Raw genomic sequence first — 9,880 nt, forward strand, 5'->3', positions numbered from 1 at the left:
GCACATCTTTTTCAATCACAAAATGATGAAACATAAGTTGCACTAGTTGGCATGGTTGGCCGAACCCACTCATTGCACGTTGCATGGTTGTAGGCTTGCAAAGATCACAAGGCTTCCCCTTGCTCACTTTGCATTTGTGAGCCAAGTTGCATCGCTTCACTCACAAAAAAGGGCACACTCAGTGTGACACAATAGTGCACTATGATGTGCATATTATGGCATCTCATTATATGTATGGATGTAGTTGGATTACAAGCTAGGCCTAATAATTCTTTTTGGCATCATTGCAAAGTTTGCAAGGCTATGCCACACTCTTTTTATATTCTTTCAAGCAAAGCTTAGCTCAAAATAGTATATATGGTGCACTTCATGTGTAAGAAATTGTGCATTCTACACATAATCATGTGAAACGCCGACAATTGCAAAGGATGCCCCTTTGCTCATGCACATAATGATGTGCAAAACCCCAACAATTGCAAATCATACTCCCTTGAATATGTGTGTGAGTCCACATTCCCGATCTCCATCAAAAGCCATCTCAAATTCTCTATCCTCTTGTATTTATACATGCTCTATAAATGTAACTTTTATTTACTTTATGTGTAAAGTGCACGCACACGCATGCAATGCCTAATTAAGTTCTACTTAGCATTTGAAATTTTGAATTATATAAATGTCAAATATATTTGGATACATCATAAGATGTTCAAATGTAACAAATATAATTTTATCTAAATCATGACAATTGAAGGCATTGGAAATATAGAGGGTTTAAATACTTTTGTGTTTATTTTAGAGACCACATTTATAGTTTCGTCATTTTACTTTTGTGTAATCCCTTACAATTATATCACCCTTGTCAAAGTATAATGTTATAGCACATAGCAATCCCACAATGATATGTCCACTTACACATTACAAATTTATATCATGTGGCTAAAGTTGTCAATCTATGTGAAGCAACACCTTAAAACATCACAAGAAATAACATACCATATAAACAAAATAAGGGTTAAACTGCATGATGTCAAGACATACTAACATGCCTACCACTTCACCCATCTTCTTGCAAGTGGAGGTGATCCACTGTTGCAATCGATGTGAGCTCTCAATACATTCCACTACCCACTTACTTTTATCATGTTGCTATAGCAATAAAAAGCATCACAAAGACAATAGCTTTATATATCTTTTCAAGGGCCTTTCTTGGATCTTCATGTCCATAGTCGGGAGTTTCGATGCAATGTCATCACTATCTAAATTGTTAATGGAAAGCACTTGTTAGAGCTTGATCGATGAGAGAATATTTTGCACTCTCATTTTTCGTTGTACAACCTTAGAAATACCACTTTTACTACCATTGTTTCCACCATCAATTTTCATGACTACCAACTTATCCGAAGGTGTAGTCTTACAACAAGGGTATTCATCTAGTCATTACCACCCACGTCATGGATATGCATGGGGCACATAGGTGCACCATGTTGAATGATATCCCAATCAACAACAACTTTTCAAGCTAACATATGCAATAAAGAATGAAGGAGGCAATGTAGAGAGGTTGAGGTCAAATTTTGACAAGTTACAAAGGATTTTTAAGCATATGTAGATATAATGTGATAGCAAGTCTCTTGATAGCAAGTCTCTTGCTCCACTCCATGAAGATGTTGATTCCACCATACAAGTGCTCTATGCAAAGCTATGATGTGATTGACTTGTCCTCACCCTCCACCCTGCTTCTTCTTTTTTTTACATATTTTACATTGTCATAACTTGAGCCATTGCAAGTTAATATCCAAATATTTCTATTGCTATGGTCAATGGATCGCTCATACCTTGAATCCCATGTAAGTTGGTAAGGGGTTTAGGAGAAAGAATAGAAGTGTTGTCACCTTAGGCTCACAAGGATAAAAATGCTTGCTAAAAATATATGATAATAGTGATACGTATTTCAATGATTGTGTTGCTAAATTTATAACAATCACATTCAAGTGCAATTATAGTGGAGATAGAAAAATGTATTTTCCCATATCTTCAAGTGCAATATGATTATGAGCATGGAAAAATCAAGCTCTTACTCTTAGATGTTAACGAATCTCTCTCTCTCTCTCTCTCTCTCTCTCTCTCTCTCTCTCTCTCTCTCTCTCTCTCTCTCTCTCTCTCTCTCTCTCTCTCTCTCTCTCTCTCTCTCTCTCTCTCTCTCTCTCTCTCTCTCTCTCTCTCTCTCTCGTATTAGTGTGTTATAGTGTGCATCAAAATGAATGGGTAGATTTGACAATGTAATATGTATGTTTACCTAAAACTAACATGTGATAGGTTTTTATAGCAAGTATACCTCTGTAGTTAATAAACTCACACTTATAGAAAATCCCTACATGCTATATGCTATAAGGTGGGCATGTATTTATATGTCCCTTACATTTAATACAGAGAGGCACAAAATTTATTGGTTTGCATAAGAAGGCCAAAGGGACATTGCCCATTTTCAAGTTCACATAAACATGCTATATGCTATAAGGTGGGCATTTATTTATATGTCCCTATATGCTATATGCTATAAGGTGGGCATTTATTTATATGTCCCTTACATTTAATACAGAGAGGCACAAAATTTATTGGTTTGCATAAGAAGGCCAAAGGGGCATTGCCCATTTTCAAGTTCACATAAAACGAGTCTTTGAATGTGACAAAGCCCATAGAGAGAGAAAGAGAGAGAGAGAGAGAGAGAGAGAGAGAGAGAGAGAGAGAGAGAGATCTCTCTGGTGGACTCTCCTCCAACCCTAGCCACCTCCTGCAAATGAGGCCACCACCTGCTAGCTCTGCCAACTCCTGGTTGACGTGGATGGCTAGTACGTGCTCCATAACCTATTCAACTAACTTTGGAATATCAACTAGATTGGCTGCTAAGACTGCCAGCTAGCGAGGGATTGCATTGCCATTCAAGCCACACACACACACAGAGAGATAGAGAGAGAGAGAGAGAGAGAGAGAGAGATATATATATATATATATATATATATATATATATATATATATATATATATATATATATATATATATATAAAACAAGCATGGGTCTGTGACTCCTGCGCTTCACTCAGAAGATAGCGGTGCAATTATATGAGGATGTGGAGGAGGACTGCTTTGTTGGTGAGCTTTGGCTACCCCGTACGCCTCTTCGCCCCCTCAAGCATGTGCCAACGACATCGCTTGCACTCATCCTTCCGCCTAGAGTTCCTGAATGAAGGCTTGTTGACTATTAAAGATCAGTGAGCCACAAAGGAGTAGATCAGGGTGTCGAGCTATTGCTAAATAATCATTTATATCATAATGTAATGTTAACACGTCCCATAGTTGTGATTCCTTTCACAACTGCAACCTCGATTGTCCCTTACACCTCTACAAAGTTCGAGGTATAAAAACTAGTTTCTTAAGTGCCAAGGGTGGAGTGAATTGCATGCACTTTAGGCTCACTCGGTTGCCCGAGGGAAAACCAAAGAGACTGTCGCTTTCTCTCTCCCATTTGCTTCTATGGAAGTTGCTTGCACAAATCTTGGAGATGTTAGATTGCACAAATAGACTTGCTCCAAGGAAGCAGGATGGAGGATCCGTGGCATCAAGCCCAGGCGAAAAGCTAGAAAGAGAGAGGCAGTGGGCATAGTAGAGAGAGAGAGAGAGAGGGGGGGAGAGAGAGAGAGAGAAGCACAACAACAAAGGCTCCCAATTAGCTGCCTTAGTTGATCCTATAGCATGGATGGGTCTGATTAAAAATAATATGGATGACTCAATGTATTTAAAGGAGACCTCATGTGAGAGAGCCTTTTTGAATCTCTTCATATTTTCTCTTCTAAATCCATGGGAAAAAAGAAAGTCATAATTCGAAGAAGATCCCTCATGAAACATAATGTTCAAGGAAGTGAAAAAGGTACAAACTAGGGTAATTGTTCAAGCATAATGTTCAGGGAAATGAAAAAGGTACAAACTAATGTAATTGCCCAATCAAGGTAGTCGATAGGAAAAATGGCATAACTTGGTGTATACATGGCCAAATCCATCAAGTGAGGTGTCATTAGAAAGTATACACCAAGTAGAAGTTGTTCTATCCATAAAAAAAATAGTTTTACTAATTTAGGTCTATTAAATTTTACGTTAGAAATTTAATATAGCAAACTATTTTTTCTCTCTCCTCTCCCTCTCTCATTTCCTTTTCTCTCTTCTTCTCCCTCTCTCATTTCCTCTCCCTCCCTCTCCCTCTTTCCCTATTATGTTTAATGTTTTTTCTCTTATCTCCTCTCCCTCTCTCATTTCCTTTTCTCTCTTCCTCTCCCTCTCTCATTTCCTCTCCCTCCCTCACCCTCTCCATCTCTTTCTCTCTTTCCTTATTATGTTTAATGTTTTTTCTCTCTCCTCCCTCTCTCATTTCCTTTTCTCTCATTCTCTCCCTCCCTCACCCTCACCCTCTCTTTCTCTCTTTCCCAATTATGTTTAATGTTTTTTCTCTTATCTCCTCTCCCTCTCTCATTTCCTTTTCTCTCTTCCTCTCCCTCTCTCATTTCCTCTCCCTCCCTCCCTCCCTCTCCCTCTCTCTCTGTTTCTCTCTTTCCCTATTATGTTTAATATTTTTTCTCTCTCCTCTTTCTCTCTCATTTCCTTTTCTCTCCTCCTGATCTCCCTCCCTCACCCTCACCCTCTCTTTCTCTCTTTCCCTATTATGTTTAATGTTTTTTCTCTCTTTTTCTCTCTCCTCTCCCTCTCTCAATTCCTTTTCTCTCTTCCTCTCCCTCCCTCATTTCTTCTCCCTCCTTCACCCTCACCCTCTCTTTCCCTATTATGTTTAATGTTTTTTCCTTCCTCTCCCTCCCTCACCCTCTCCCTCTCTTTCTCTCTTTCCCTATTATGTTTAATATTTTTCTCTCTCATTTCCTTTTCTCTCTTCCTCTCCCTCTCTCATTTCCTCTCCCTCCCTCACCCTCTCCTTCTCTTTCTCTGTTTCCCTATTAGGTTTTCTCCCTCCCTCTCCCTCACCCTCTCTTTCTCTCTTTCCCTATTATGTTTAAAAAAATTTCTCTTATCTCCTCTCCCTCTTTCATTTCCTCTCCGTCCCTCTCTCTTTCCCTATTATGTTTAATGTTTTCCCTCTTTCTCTCTCATTTCCTTTTCTCTCTTCCTCTCCCTCTCTTTCTCTCTTTCCCTATTATGTTTAATATTTTTTCTCTCTTTTTCTCTCTCTTCTCCCTTTTTCTCTCCCCTCTCCCTTTCTCATTTCCTTTTCTCTCTTCTTCTCCCTCTCCCTCTCTTTCTCTCTTTCCTTATTATTTTTAATGTTTTTTCCTTCCTCTCCCTCTCTCATTTTCTCTCCCTCCCTTTCTCACTTTCCCTATTATGTTTAATATTTTTTCTCTCTTCCTCTCCCTCTCTCTTTCCCTATTATGTTGAATGTTTCTCAAGAAGGAACAATGCACTCACCGTAAAGGGTCGAAGAAGGGTTTGGCGGCTCCTCTTCGCGACGATGGCTCCTCTTCGCCCTCCATACACCTCCTCCTCTTCTTCGCGAAACGGCGGCGGTGGCGGTGTGGTGAGAAGCTTTCTTTCTTACTCTTTCACTCTTTCTCTCCCTCTCCCTCTCAAATGCAAGATGTTCGCTCTCGCTTTCGCTCTCTCTTTCGTGTACGCGCGCAAAATAACGTGCTCGGGTTTCGGCCGGCATTTTTTTCGTCTGAGTACCGTCACTATTTGTGTCGCTATTTGCGTTGCTATTAGCGTCGCATTTGCGATGCTAATAGTGACGCAAATAGCGACGCTGCTATTTTACATCGGAAACCGCTGTCGCTATACCTCCATATCCTTGTAGTGTGAGAATCACTACCAAGTAGACTCTTTAGGAGGAAAACCCCACCATTTAATAAGTTATTCTAGCAATGTTTGGTTCCTCAAATCTTTGTCTCATTGTCCAATGACTTTCTCAGGCTCATAAATGATAAGACCACCATCTTCATCGATTGGATGCAATTCTTCCAAAATTTTAATAACTAGATCCACATACTTCTTTAATTGAGATATGAAAGATATCATGAATGCATGTTGAAGAAGGCAATTAAGCTTATATAAGGAAGCTCTCCCACTCTACGTTACGACAAACAATTTGTTTTTGTTATCATTCTTTTTTTCTTTCTTAAATTGTTTGAGAAGGGATTTCTTCTCTTATAACTCAGCAAAAATTTATGTATGTAAAGTCTCCACCCATCCACCCACAAATTAACATATGTCGGAGTGTTTCCCGTCTCGTGGTGTTGCATAGGACCTCACCGGACCTCGCCACCACTCTCTCTTTGTTTTTTATCCATTCATTATCTCCTCTCCTTCCATCTCTCTCTCTTTTTCTCTTTCTTTATTATACTGTATGTTTATTCCCTCTCTCTCGTTCCTTCTTCTTTTTTCTCTTTCTCCCTCTCTCTTATTTTCTTTAACAAAACATATATCTCTCTCTACTACTACAACAACAACTACTACTACTACTACTACTACTACTACTACTACTACTACTACTACTACTACTACTACTACTACCACTACCACTACCACTACCACTACCACTACCACTACCACTACCACTACCACTACCACTACCACTACCACTACCACTACCACTACCACTACCACTACCACTACCACTACTACTACTACTACTACAAACAAGAAAATAAAAAAAACTACTATTACTACCACTACTACAACAACAACGACAAATAAGAAAACTAGACAACAATAAACAAGAAAACAAGAAAAACCATTACAACTACTACAAAAACAACGAAGAAAATGATGAGAATAAAATCAATAAGAGTAGAAATACAAGTAAGCAAAAACAGTGCAGGATGATAATGATTAATGGAGGAGGATGTCACCATCATGATCATGTGGATGACCACGACACGACTACGACTATGACTACGACCACAACTACGACTATGACTATGACGACGATGATGATCACGTCCATGACTATGACTATGACTACGACGATCACGACGACGACAACCACGACCATGACCACGACCACGACCACGACTACCACTATCACTACCAGTATAATAAACAAGAAAAGAAGAAAAAAAAAATACTACTACTACTACTACTACTACTACTACTACCATGACCACAACCACGACTACCACTACCACTATAATAAACAAGTAAAGAAGAAAAAAAACAACAACAATTACTACTACTACTACAACAATAAACAAAAAAAGAAGAAAAAACTACTACTGCTACTACAACAACAACAACAAACAAGAAAACAACAACCTCTCCCTCCTTCTCTCTCTCCCTCCCTCTCCCTCTCCCTCTCTTTCTCTCTTTCCCTATTATGTTTAATGTTTTCTCCCTCTCTCTTTGGTTCTTTCTTTCCTTTTCTCTCTTCCTCTCCCTCTCTCATTTCCTCTCCCTCCCTCACCCTCTCCCTCTTTTTCTCTCTTTCCCTATTATGTTTAATGTTTTTCCTCTTATCTCCTCTTCCTCTCTCATTTCCTCTCCCTCCCTCTCCCTCTCCCTCTCTTTCTCTCTTTCCCTATTATGTTTAATGTTTTTTCTCTCTCCTCTCCCTCTCTCCTTTCCTTTTCTCTCTTCCTCTCCCTGTCTCATTTCCTCTCCCTCCCTCTCCCTCTCCCTCTCTCATTTCCTCCCTCTCCCTGTCCTCCCTCTCTTTCTCTCTCACTTCCTCTCTCTCTCTCAATACACACGAATTTTAACAAAAACAAGTAAAAGAGAAAGAGAAAACACAAAAGCAAAGCAAGAAGGAACAATACACTCACCATAAAGGCTCGAAGAAGGGTTTGGCGGCTCCTCTTCGCCCTCCATACACTTTCTCCTCTTCTTCGCAAACGGCGGCGGCGATAAGAAGCTTTCTTTCTCCCTCTTTCTCTCTTTCTCTTCCCCTCCCTCTAAAATGCAAGATGTTCGCTCTCCCTTTCACTCTATCTTTTGTATATACGCACAAAATAACGTGCTCGGGTTTCAGTCCACGTTTTTTTTGTCTGAGTACCGTCACTATTTGCGTTGCTATTAGTGTCACATTTGCGATGTTGATAGTGGCACAAATAGTGACGCCACCATTTTACGTCGAAAACCACCGTCGCTATACCTCCATATCCTTATAGTGTGAGAATCGCTGCCAAGTAGACTCTTCAGGAGGAAAACCCCACCATTTAATAAGATATTCTAGCAATGTTTGGTTCCTCAAATCTTTCTTTCATTGTCCAATGACTTTTTCAGGCTCATAAATGATAAGAACACCATCTTCATCGATTGGATGCAATTCTTCAAAAATTTTAATAACTAGATCCACATACTTTTTTAATTGAGACATGAAAGACACCATGAATGCACGTTGAAGAAGGCAATTAAGCTTATATAAGGAAGCTCTCCCACTCTCTTGAGGATTTGGGAAGGGCCATAAAACCTGTAATATTTCCGTTTGAAATATTACTAGACCAACCTCCCGCACATCGTAAATTTGTGAAAAGATTATCTCCATTTCCGGTAGTTGATTTATGATCGTACGCGAGAAAAGGAGTACTCCGCATTGGTAAATCGGGACCGAGGAATCATGACCTCTCCACTGGCAAAGCGTGACCGAGGTTTAAATAACCCGCATAACCATAGGTAAACTCCCTCTTGGGAGGAGGTCAAGAGATTAATGTCATAATTAGTGCAAATTTTTTTATTTCCTTTCCCCAGCCGAAGCGTGGCTGAGGGAAAGGGATGGACTGAAGTAGGGAACTTGAGAGGTGGAGGGGAGATGAGCCATGCAGGCCACCACGTGGGAGGGTGTCCTCTCCCCCCTTTCTTATATAAACCCCCTCTAACGGGGGAGTTGGAAGGGCGACCGTGATGGAGGGCGGCCGTGATGAAGGGCGACCGTGATGAAGGGCGACCGTGATGAAGGGGGACCGTGATGAAGGGCGACCGTGATGGAGGGCGACCGTGATGGAGGGGCCGTGAGGAGGCGACCGTGTGGAGGATCAGAAGAAACGAGAGAGAGGATGGATCGACTCTACTGCTGCCGTTGTCATCTCACACGTGACCCCCCTGTGGTTAAGTGGGAGGAGGATAGAGAAAGGAGAGTGGGGAACGCTGCCGTGAGGAAGGGAGGAGGCTGCCACACTAGGAAAAAAAGGCACGGGAAGGCACGATTAGAGTGGAGAGGCCGAACGCTGCTGTGAGGAAAGGGGAAGGATCAGACGATTCTGCCGCTGCCATCGTCATTCCGCCGCCTGCTGTGCCACGATCCGTCTACGGCGTTGGGCTGCCATCCATACTCCCTGCCATCATCGCTATAATGATTAATTTCCCCCCCTTTTCTGTCGTCGACCTCTACTCTAATCATTACCCCCTTTTTCCTCCCACGTCACGTCTGTGACATGTTGAAGAAGCTCCCTTAGAACCTTCTAAGGATAAGGCTACTTTAGGCCTTGTGCACACGGGTTGCACCCCGGGTGTTGAAAACCCACACTCGTAGCTCCATCTCCTACGCAAGGAGGAAAGGTATCGACCTACACGCAACCTTGCAGAGCATGAACAAAGGCTAGAAGGAATCCGTGGAGTCCATAATCACGTCTACGATGGCTCCCAAGAAGATGCAAGGCACACCTGCGGGACGTTCCTCCCCGAACTTACATGTGGACATCACTGCGGATCCACAAGCCCAGGTTCTATGAATTTAATTCCACGTATAAGAAATGCTTTAAACACGCTTAATTCCATAGGGAAAATGCATTTTACGCTTATCGTTAATTCATGTGGTAGTGATAGAAGTACATTTGATAAATTATCTCTTTGAATGATTGATAAGGATTGGTGCATATCATGCAATTGGATC

This window comes from Lygodium microphyllum, chromosome 4 (genome assembly GCF_053477565.2).
Source record: "Lygodium microphyllum isolate KBCC chromosome 4, Lygodium_microphyllum_v1.1.10, whole genome shotgun sequence".
NCBI classification, from domain to species: domain Eukaryota; kingdom Viridiplantae; phylum Streptophyta; class Polypodiopsida; order Schizaeales; family Lygodiaceae; genus Lygodium; species Lygodium microphyllum.